The sequence below is a fragment of the Pundamilia nyererei genome, unplaced genomic scaffold, assembly GCF_000239375.1.
Source record: "Pundamilia nyererei isolate P.nyererei 1_Seehausen unplaced genomic scaffold, PunNye1.0 scaffold00008, whole genome shotgun sequence".
Taxonomy (NCBI): domain Eukaryota; kingdom Metazoa; phylum Chordata; class Actinopteri; order Cichliformes; family Cichlidae; genus Pundamilia; species Pundamilia nyererei.
Genome location: NW_005187409.1, coordinates 1,807,321 through 1,819,746, shown reverse-complemented (window position 1 = coordinate 1,819,746; position 12,426 = coordinate 1,807,321). Strand labels below are relative to the sequence as shown.

The window sequence follows — 12,426 nt, the reverse complement described above, 5'->3', positions numbered from 1 at the left end:
CTACCAGGTGTAACAACTGAGTTTAACATCCAGGCATCCATGAAAACGGAATTTGTGATATTTAACGGAGTTAGAAGTTAGCAGGGAGTTAGCTCGTTAGCTTCTATCTAAATACAATATAGCATGTCCTGACTGCGGGGCTTTGGAAACAAATTCAAACGTACAGCTCTGTTATCACTTCCAACATAAATGAAGACAGAAAACTAAACAGCAGTGACGTTTGTAGGGTTACTGAAGTTTGGTAAGCTGTAGCTAATGATATGCTACGTGACCGCTAGCGACACAGCTATGTTAGCATAATATAAACAAGCTAACTTTTTTTCCACTGGATAAAAGTTAACGTGAGTGTTCTCGGTGGTCAGGAACAAATGTAATCGCATGGCAGGATGCTGTAAAAGGACCAAACTTCAGCCAGGAGAACAACTGAGATAATCCATCCACAATACGAGGTTAGTCATTCATATACTGCTGCATGGGCTGGGCTGTAGTTACATCCTAAGGTTTTAAAAACTGAGCTTAAATAAATGATTAGCGGTAGTAAAAGCCGAGGGAGGTCAACAGTGCTCACTGACTGTTTTAGGACCTTTTTGAGATCAAATAGAAGAAAATACGTAACATTAAACATGTTAACAACACAAAAGCCATATTAAACGCAGACTACTTTAGGCCCGGAAGTAGGATTCGTCACGTCATCACTTAATAATCGGATAAGTATAAAACACTAAAAAGTCAAATGTTATATTGGATCAATTTAACTGAAATTCATGTTGCTGGGAGGAATGAAAGTTTAAAAAGAAATGGGTGCCTTTCTTTACAGTGACAGCCGAAGCTATTCTCATTTGAATCAACTTGTTTTTCCATTGCATTAATTCTCTGTGAATATTTGAAATCTGCAAGTCTAAGAGGTACAGTAGTGGCTATTATAATAGCACTTCATATGTGGAAAAAGATTCCAGCCTCTGGAGATTATAGGCGTTCAATTCTTCGAGAATCCAAAACAGTTTTAGGCATGCTTGCATTTTTACCCACGCAAAGCTCTCACCATTTCATTGACTATGCAACATGTAAAGACAGGATGACCTTCAGTAAACTCTTCACATGACCAGCTACACATAATATGTGCTGAAAGGTATATTCATCACATCAGAGTAAAATTGGTTATTGATCAGCGCAATACTACCAGTCAAGACAATGACTGATTGTGTGTGTTTCTAAGTAGGTGTTGTACACATTAGTGCTACTTCAAATACCTCTACTTTAACATGACAAAGAATTTTCCTTTATCTTTTTCTTTAGTCTCGGTGGCACCTGAAAGCGAATAAGAGATGAAGTGGGAGACAGACTACTGTACAGCAGAGGAAAGCTACAAGAGGATAAACACAACTGGATGTGTTTCCTTTTCAGGAGGAATCAAAGCAGCTCAGGTTGCAGTACTGAAAGTGATAGTGTTGCTGTGACAACATAGTCACATTGTTCTTTCTGATTACCTTGAATCATGTACTCCTAAAAACAGCAGGCAGGAGAAAGCCGCAAATGAGTAAATTTAATGGACAGCATAAAGTTGGAGCTCAGGATTACCTGTAAATATTAGGGTACAATTTGAAGCCATTGGAAATTATAATCTACCTTTGGTATGGTTTCCCGTTGTTTACTAGAACAAAAGATAGCTTCTTTAGTGATTATTCATGTGTGAACAATTAAAACACCAGTTTGTGGAATTATTTAGATGCATCGTATGGATAAACGATATTATTACTTTCACTCAGAGGGCAGGAAGTACCACAGTGTGCAAAAATAGTCACAGCTGTAATTTTCCATCAATCTTACACTAATTGTTTGCACATAAAAGGATGAAACCTTCTTGCTTTTGCTCTATTTCCTCTTTTAATTTGCATTTTCCTTAAAGCACTCATGCAGAAAAACTGTTACCATGATGAAGGATTTGTTTGCCTGATTGTAATTGATGACCCCCTGAAGAGTAAAATCAGAAGGTTTAAATTCGTAACGGTTAATCTGTAAATCCTTGCTATGATCACTTCTGAACAGAGGCCTCAGATGTTAAGCCTGGAGTCGCTACAACCACCACTCTCTCCCCATCCTGCAAAAAAACACAGCTAAATTTTGCAGTGTCACCATATCCAATATTCTTAAGCTACAAGATCAATCAAAAATAGAGAAGGAGAGATATGAACGTTAAACCAAGAAGAATAAAACATGACTGGATAATTTTTTAATTATGACATTTGAATGGAAGTATGGGCTGCAGCCAATCGGAAACGTACAGCCAGGCACCAAAAAACACACACTTTACTGTTCCTCCCGATCTAGAAGCAGGGCTTGTTTGCAATGGGGGTCATGTCTATGAGACTTTATTGCTTTTGGCAGCCATCAGAGCTACAGCCCAGTGCCAGATCTCTGGAGGAATTACAAATGGAGTCAATTACAATATATTTTGATGCATGGGAAAGTTTAGACATTGACCTGGGGTGATGACAATTCCCTGGGAAGTGCTGAGGAAATCAGTCAGGGTGATGTGTTGCTGCTATATGTAAGTCTATGCCCTCTGCAATAAAAAGAATGAGGATCTCAAAGGGGTACAATGGTTTACCTCTTCTCTCCTGACAGCCAGCAACCTAAATGCACCTGAAGATGGTAATTTCTCTTTGTCAACACGTGTTTTTCTTTGATATTGTTATGATACGTTTCTTGTGACATGCCAACAACAGAAAATTATGAGTTAGGAATATACAGCTGGACGGTTAGGGTAACTGAAAAGGTGTATGAAAAACACCAATGGAAGCTGAGTTACCGTAGCTTGAAGAGGCAAGCATGTGTTCCATCTTTCATGCATGTTTGCACTCGTGTTAGGCTGACTAGGTTATCCAAATAAGTGTGCTGTTGGGCAAGTAGCAGAATAAGTAAAACCTCAGCTATGTTCTCATGCTGATGCTTCAGTCACACTTACAAGTACAACTACTAATTAATTACAATAACAAATGCCTGAATGCCTTTTAAAGTATGTATTTATGCCACAATTCATCACAATACCACAGTTTGGCTGACGCTGAATTGGAAGCACACACACAAAAGGAAATGCACACATGTATAACTTCAAAATTATAATGAAGGAAATGACTAACTTAAAATACATCAAACAGGACTGCATTCACAGTAAGATGGATATGGATATGACTTGGTGTGGCATACCAAGTCATCATGATAGCCTGCAGAGGTTGAGTCTTGCCTCTAACCTCATTCACAACTTCAAAGTTGCACCTTATCACATGGCTAAAGGTAATTCACCTGACACCTCTAAAGGGAAACACTTAACTTGCTATTTCTACATCCAAGACACCAAAACCTTACTTCAGTTATTAACTGACCTGAAATCTATAAATATATTTCTTCACAGCAATGCACTATAGTTCAGAATCAGAGAACTTTTGCAAAAAAAAGAAAGAAAGAAAAAAGAAAAGAGAGCTGAAAAAAAAAAACTTAGGGAAAGAAAAAAACAGATTCAAACTGAACCAACAACAAAATCCCAGCTTTTAAATATTTAACACTGAATATAACAATGTCAATTAATATGCAGTAGCTGCAAGCACCAATTACCAGGGCGTATGCCCAAGGGTGTGTTCATGCTCGTGCGCCCCTGAACACACATCTTCTAATACAGTTAATCTTAAAAGAAAGATCAACTGCATCAGCACAAGAGCAAAGGAAAACTGCTGGATTCTAGTAAATATGTGATACACTACACATGATGCAAGAAGTACAAAATATAATTTGTGCCGAGTTCAGGTTAACACTTTTTTAAATTGCAATGAAAATATGTCTGATTTCTACATATAGTAATAGTAATAATCTGTGGGACAATATTGCTGCTATTTAACTAGTTTACATTCAGTCTTATCAAAGGTTTTGCTTGAGTCTAGACTAAGAAAGGCCAACTGCTGTGGGAACACTAGAATGAGAAGAGGATAAATTGTGGGAGAGGGTCATGAACTTGACTGATATTTTTCTATTATTTATCTAAGAAAACCTGTCAGTGACATCCCATCGTGATCTACAGTTCACCGGTGCATATTCACAGATGAGAAGCGACTTTTTAAAATGAGATTTCTTTTTCTTTCTATTACTTAAAAATTGAAGATGGCAAAAATGTATACTAATTATAACCTACCGTAATTTCTTCTCAGTTTACTCCAGAGGGACAGGTGGAAGTGTTATGAATTTTCAGCAGTTTCAAAGCCGTTTCATTTCCCTGTTTCACCATACAGTCATAATTACTTCCTATTTAGCCTTAACCTGTAATAACCTTATTTTTAAAATCATTATTATTTGGCATACCTATGCTATTTCAGTCTTGAGGGGAAAAAAACAGGTTTCATTAACAATAGTGTGAAAATCAGTTGCCTGCAACTAAATGAGACAGTGTGCAGTGAGTGCCCGACTGCCTTCAAAACTCGTCAGTGTTTTGGATTTTGGCTCTGCTGTCCATTCAGTAAAGAACAAAACAACAATGATGAGGAGGAGAAGAAAAAGACAAAATCAAGGAAAAGAAACAAAAACAGTTCTTAGTTTTCCTATTGTTTTTTAAATTAATGTTAGTCACTCTTACTTCTCTTCTTTACTCAGTTTCTCTGGCCTCTGTTCTCCTCCCATTTGTAGCGCAAGAGCTCCCTCTGGGAGAGCCACACAGATCGAAGTCTGTAGTTGGGCATATTTACACAAATCTTAATAAAGATAGCTGATATAAATATACAGCATGTCTATCAGGTACAGTAAGAAGTTTAACTACTTTCTCTGCAGTAGTTAAACAAATATACGTAATAGATAAAACTTTTACTTGTATCAGTTAAACCAATCCTGGGATTTTTTTAAAGCAATATTTTCTCATGAAGATAGAAATGGATTGTTGCAGTGCCTAAAACTGTTAATCTAATATGGCCCCCTTAAAACTAAATGTATGTACTGAAAACACTAACACTGATGACCATAAATGCATCTCTTCAAATTTAATATGTATGCACTACATGAGGTGATTTTTTTTTTATGACAAAACAAAATGTGCCTGATGTGTACTTAGTGAGAGCTTTTCAGACATAAATTCACTGTATGTATGGCTGAAGATCCACGTTCTACCTTTAATTCAGAGATAAATGTCATCAGTCTTTTGTAGATTTTTTAATAAAGAAAAATGTGTTTGTGCATTTGTGATGGTGTATGACTCATAAGAACTGTGTAGGGTGGACGATGACTCAAATCTGTGTTGGCCTCCCCATTTTCCTTTTTGCTGATAAAGTTCTTCCAGTGTTCTTCCACAACACTGGATTTATTGATCATGACATGTTGTTGTTATTGTCTAACTTGTCTATGACTCTGTTAAACATTTATTTTGCAATGGTTACAAAAATAGAGATGTTGACAGATAACTAAACTCCCAGCATATCTGCATTTAAAGGAAAATTCCCGTCTAGTTTGGTGATAGATCTCACTTCAGGCTCTCAGTGAAGCTCTTCAGTCCAGTATTAAAATGTCACCCTTTAATCATTCTGTGTTTGTCACCATCCACACAGACAGCAATCCTTTGCATTATCCAAGTATAGCTCTGTAAACGGTCATAATCACATTGTCATCCCTGATTTAGATTTAAATTATGTATTCATTTCAGGAGAAAAGACAGCCAGGCTGTTTTTGCTTGGCCTTAAACTAAGTAGCCATAGTGACGAGATATCTGTTAAACGTTAGGTCACCTCCAGTTAGCAAACAGATTTTATCTTCCAGTGCGGATGACTGGTTAAGGTGGTTCCTTAACAGCAGGAGGAGGACGTGGAGGTAACTGAATGTCTTAAATATGCTAACTCACTAGAAGCCGTGGAGCTGTGTACAAGGTATTTGGCAGTGGAAGCAGGAATACATTTTAAATTATTCAGTTTAAGGTACAGTCCTCATTCTTAATGCAGCAACCTTTGCAGGTTGGATTTAAACCTAATCTTTGCAACTCATACTTGTGCGTTTTGGGTAGCAGTGGAAATTGATTGATAGTTCTTTTCAAAATCTTGAGTGGTGTTTTGGGGTGCAGCCTTTTGACAGTTCTTCCTGGAAAAGGAAAGAAAAAAAGCACCTCCCACACTTTGTTCTAAGGCTCTCCCAACATATTCACTTGCTTCATACATGCTAAAAGCCCAGGGGGCTTGGGAAGTGTAAGCAGTTCAACTTTCCTCTTAGACCTCTGTTGCTATTTTTTAAAAGGTTATTATTTTTTCTCCAATAGCACAAAAAATATCCAGCCTATCTTTACTTTAATGCAGGTCAAATCGTGGAAACGATGGATTACACTTATAAATACATTAATGCTGCGTGCTATGTGATCAACGGGCAAGCCTGACAAAATGTGGAAACATTTTCTGGTAGAAAATTTTTAATTTCTTTTTAAACTCATAAATGCTCGAAACCCTCCTTTTTTTCTAATGTAGTTTTGTTACCAGCTGCTTGTTCCACTTCTGCATGTAATTTTATTGTGACCTACATGTGGCTACCAAAATTAGGATTTCCTATGTCCCTATATCACACTAATAAAGTAGACTCAGTAAGATTCATAACCCTTACATGATGAGAAAGGTCAGATCAATTCCAGCACAATCCACATTTGTCTTCATTTAGAAGTCACCATATAAAGAGGACGTATGATCCCTTTAGAAACATGTTTAAACCGTAGAATCATTAAGTATTTAAACAGGGTTGTATTCAGTATTCATTTGGCTGGAGTGTTGACATGTCTTTTGTTTTTCATTCAGGAGACGAGACTTGGTACGCACGATTGCCGAGCCATAAACATAGTCCCTTTCCACCTCAGGCAATCCTTAAACTCATCAGCAGGGTAATGAGACTTTTGAGCTACGAGATGAATTAACTGGCTATTTGTCTTGTTTTTACCCACCACATGCAGAGTAGTTGAATATAGCATGGGGAGCAATCCCGGACTGTGATATACTGTATGTGGCAGGACAAACTGACACATAGCCGAGTTTAAGAAAATTGACTGGGTTTCCTGCAACAATGTGAAACAATTAGTCTCTTGCATTAGTCAATGTAATAGAAAAAGGACTTTGAAAGCCACTTCAGTACTGAAAGTTTGAATATAAAGCATGCATGCACACACAGAGTAAAATATAAATTGAAATAAGGGAAACCTTTTAATAGTGGAGAGAAATCTTAAGTCAGTACCATAATCCTTTACATATAGTGCTTCTAACATTGGCTTGCTGTCCAACTAAATTCAATGGATGGGACTGTGAGCGGAAACCCAAAGAAGGCTCATGTTTTAGACGCTGCACTTGTTACATAAACTTGTTTGTCTTTGCAGAGAGGGGTGGGATGATTGCTCCTTTATGTTAGAGCTATAACACAATGCAGGAAGCTGCCACGGTTTAATGTGTTCCAAACATTGGTGTATCGGTGTTCTGTAAATGAGAGGCAAAATGTAAAGAACTTTACTCTTTCATGTAAAATACTATCTATTGACCACATCTGGTAAAAACTGGTGACTTCATGTCAAGTGAAGAAGACACACTGTAATCTAAAACCTTTGCAGATGGCAACCACTACCAATTTAATTGAACATTTTATCCTTAAGGAGGAGCTTTTTATTGATAACAAGTGAGAACAAGTGAAGTAAAACCAAGTAAATAAAGGCCCCCAAAAGAATAACCAAGCCATGAGATCCCTTTAATGTAGGGGCCAATTATTAAGGTAATTAATACAATTTCCTTGGTCTACATCACACATGCCTTCTCCAATTTGTACACTAGTCCATTTCACTTCTTTCTATATAACCAATGTAGCCAACTTTTGAACCAATATAATCTGCAGGTGTCTTTTTAAAGACAGATGCACTGCAACACTACAGCAATGTCTTTCAGTCAGCTAAAGAAGAGATTCTTATTGAAATCACTGTTTCTATTTGCAAAGATTCTGTAGGAATTATTAAATCAGTTAACCATTTATTCTGGGACGCAATGCATAGATAAACAAAATGATAATCACATAACAAATGAATATGTTAAAGGCTATTTTAAGTGATCGTAGTTGCAGAGGTTATATAGTTATTATATCTGTATCTATATATAGTTAAAGAGTGGACTGCTACAAGTGCCAAAAGACTACCAACAACACATTGGCCCTAAAATTGCAAAAGATATACAATACTGGGGTGTTTCTGCTGTTATCTAGTAGCCCACAGCAGCCTCACTGTGCTTTCCCATTTACCCATTACTTACGGGGGTTTGTAGCTTGCAGCCAGTCACCCTATTGTAATAACCAACAGCTTTAGGCTTTGCTAAAAGCTGTTGTTGCTCTAGATGCACGCTAGACACTCCATGAATATAGGTCACCAGTTAAATGAAATTTTAACCTTCTAAGTATCATAAATGTGTCTGTAAAATATGTCCTGGGGGAATTATTATAATAAAATGATTCCAGTCACAGGAGGGAGAACGTTTTTCTGCAGGCAAATTTCAAGCGGACTTTCCCTCCTTCTTGGTTTTAAACTTCATTTAGACAATGCCTCATCTGATTTGAACTGTGAATAGCAAGTCAAATTAAAATAAAATGTCACTCCTGTAATTGGGGTCCTGCTGTGTAATCAAAAAGTGCTCATGCTCAGGATGCATATGCAAAAACTCTCCATTCATAGTTTTGCAGCCACACGTAATTAAAATATAGACAACCATGAATGTACCCTTCTCAGGTTCATACAGCTGAAGTGACAGAGTAAGGTAACGGCCAGCAACAATAACTTGCTCATATCTTGGTAAAGCATAGCCAAAAAGCTTCCAAAGGCCAATGCCCTCACAATCTCACAATTTTAAAGGAAGCAGCTAAATATTAAATAAACATTAATAGGTTCCTTTATTGCCTAAGCTTGACTTTTCCATAAATTTCATTACATTAGGTCGGGTAATTTGTTGTTATTCTGGTGACAAGTACCAAGCAGCATAAGATAACACACGATGGCAGACGAACAAATGTGAACACAGAGCACCAGCATCACCTTTACAAATGATGTTATAAAGTAGCATGCAATGAACCTTTGTGTATATCTTGAGTAGAAAACTGCTCAAAAAAGACCCATCCTGTTGCCATGGCAGCTGTAGAGTCAGTATTTGTGTACAGGTAAGCTTCTGTGCAAGGACCTAAACGGCTGAATGTTTCTAAACCATCCAAGAATGTTTTTCATTGATTTATTACTTTGAAGTATTTTTGATTTCTGTTCATTTGATGATGATGTTGATTTCTTTTCACTTTTTCAGGTTTAAGTACAGCTTGGCCAGTAGTCGGCAACGGTTTGCAGACAACCTGATGTCTTCCATGTAAACTATGGGGGACTATGGCAATCTGATGGAGACCAGCAATCACAAGGAGATCTTTGGCACAGCTCCCTCTTTCCATGTGATTTAACATAGTGTCAGACAAAAACCTAATACGACCAGTTACTACAACAATTAGGAGGTGGCTGAGCCCAATTACTTAAAAAAATAAATACATAAGAAATCCCACACCATATTCCTCTCTCTACCAAATATTAAACAAAGCTTTCTCTGACAAAAATGCAAACAGTTTAAATGAGGACAGAGCCAGCAGAAAAACAGAATTGGACTGCTGTGGAATTACTTAGGTTTGTACCATGTATTTGATTAAGTTGGACTGATGGATTTCAAAGCGGAAAAAAAAGTCAGTGAGGAACATGCCCTTATATAATACTTAACTGGTCAAAGTGAAGACTAGCAGCATTTAAAAGTTTTCATTCTTAATATAAACAAAGGGTAAGCAGGGCAGAGGAGAATAGAAAGCTGCAAAACTGAGGCAGAGGCCTCTCCAGGTAAAGAAAAAAGTGTACAGGGGAAGCTGGAAACAATAATGGGCTGACATGAAACATAATCCCCTCTGTCTGAGATTTTATTGGCAGCCCCTCCAAAGAATGGTGGCTCCCCTATTATGACTTAACACATCAAAATCGCAGCATAGCACACACAGAAAAGGCCACCTGATGATAAACACAGCAGACAGCGTCAGAGGCTTTATCTTGTGGCTGCCTGCAGCTCGACACAGGTTCAATTTGGCCTGCAACAATCGATTCTGTCCCTTCTTACCTCTGCTTCATTTGGTGGAATAAAAACAGACCTTTCGGTAAAGAGCAGGTCTCAGCTGGTATGCCATGTCAAGGCAAAGGAGAGGAAAACTGGTGATAGCAAGACACCTGAATTGCAGCTGACCATTAAACAGGTATTCACATTTTTGCAATCACGATATTTGAATCATGGTCAAAATAGTAGATTACAACTTGCATGGACTTTGAAAATTATAGGTCAGTTGTAATACACAATAATGAATAAACCCAAATGAACAGTGGAGCTTTAGGAAACTATAGCTTTAAGCTATGCAAATAAAATAAACATTTTAGGTCATCTTCTATACCTAAATAGCAAACACAGAAATTTTATTATTATTTATTTATTACTATTTTGCTTAATAACTTGGGTTACAGATTAGTTGTAGAAGCTGAAAAGAAATTTCACGTACTTGACCTCGTTCTTCACCTATCTCATTGGTGCATGCAAAATTTATCATAAACAAATTTAACAGAAAATTAGGAAATTTGCTGATTGGATTATTGGCTTGTAAAGATGGTTATCTTTATATACATTCGCCTTGGTTATTCGAACTATGCCATGCACCATCTATAGAGTCAGACAGTACTCTACAAGTAATAACCACATTGTAGTGGCATATAATAATGCTATAAATAAATATGGAGTATAACGGAGAAAGTGTTGGTCTTGTCCATTATGCAGTACCATTGGGTCGACATGTGACTGACCACTAAATTCCTTCTGCGGCATGATAACGACCTGCTATAGATATGAAGAACTAGCTACAGTCAAAAGAAGAAAACGAAGTCTCGCAAAAGGTGTGAACTGCCCACACAGACCGCGCTCTTTGAAGTTCTTGCATGTTGTCTTGTGTGTTGATTAGGATTAGGAACAGACTGCAGTTTAAGTTACATCGACTGTTTGTTAAATTTATAAAAGATATCTTTCTTGGTTACTGGGGTGCAAATTTCTACCCCACCAATGGACATTTTACATGCACTAATTCACACAGCTACTAAAGGTCACCGAACTTTAAAACATGATGTTACTTCATATCTTGCACAGACAACCTATGGTATTGTTTTCCTGGGAAAAATTGAGGCAAGTTGATTTATTTATGTTTTTGTATTCTGCCCCTAAATATGAAAGGCATTTTTCGTGGAAGCCACCTTCTTGTGTTTAATGCAAGAGTGACGCCATAACTGTCTTTATTTGAAGAGAGCATCATTATTTCCTGAGATGAAAGCAACAGAGGTGGAAATGATATCATACTCATTACATGGGAGGAAAACACTCTGTTATGGTGGTGGGCAATATAGAACCTCCTTTTCATGACAATTATTAATACCCTGTCCCATTAATTTGCAATATCATCCCCATCTCCAATGAAGGTTATCCCTCTGCTCAGTATGCAGGCAACCTGGCCTCAAATTCTCAATTTCACATGCAAATGTGGAGCAACTGATTTAAATAATATTTGAATATGGATTGCACAGTGTGACTCCATATCACAGAGCTGTAAAAAAAAAAAAAAGAAGGTGGAAAATGTAAATCGTCAACATGTAAGAGAAAGGTCATCGTGCGGACCTGTTAGATTTATTTTTTAAATAAAGGGCTTGCTGCTAAATTAAACTCATTTCACAAGGCCCGAGGACAAAATTAGAGGAGATTGGTCTGATTTACATCTCAAAGCCAAACAAACACAATACAGTTCATACAGCACAAAAGAAGCAGTTTCTGATATGATAGTGGATTTATCTAGTATATGATCAACAACAGCAGTTGCTTTTATACGCAAAGATGAGGAAAAATGGATGATTTACCAACTTGTAAACTAGTTCACAACGATATAGCTGAGTCTGCTACAATGCTGCGTTCTGTTTGCCTTAGAGTCAGAGCTCAGAGATGAGTAAACTTCTGCATGGTGTGCACTAGTAGTGATTCTAGAAAACCGAGGAAAAGTAAGTGGCTGTTCTGACTTTCCATGTTGGAAGTCCAACTTTAGGGAACAATCCAGTTGAGAATTCCAACCCCATACTTCAGACTTCAGCTGTAAAGCATCATCAAGTCACTGGTGCACAATTTTGCATAATGTAAAGAAAATGTGTGGCAACAACCATTTGGAAGGTGACAGATGAAGATAAGCACGATGTTGGTAGACCTAAATGTAACACATACAGCGAAAGCTTCAACATAGGCAGCAAATGTACTGCCACGTCTTCGTTCCTCTCAGGTGTATTAACCCTTTAAAGCCGGTCGGAGCGGCGTAACT

At 37.5% G+C, this 12,426-nt stretch overlaps 1 protein-coding gene across 1 annotated transcript in view; it reads right to left on the bottom strand.

The window, feature by feature from the left end:
• The window catches only part of diaph2 (diaphanous-related formin 2), a 357,023-nt gene that overhangs the window by 98,134 nt on the left and 246,463 nt on the right, over positions 1-12,426 (bottom strand). The gene's annotated exons all lie outside the window — the stretch shown is intronic.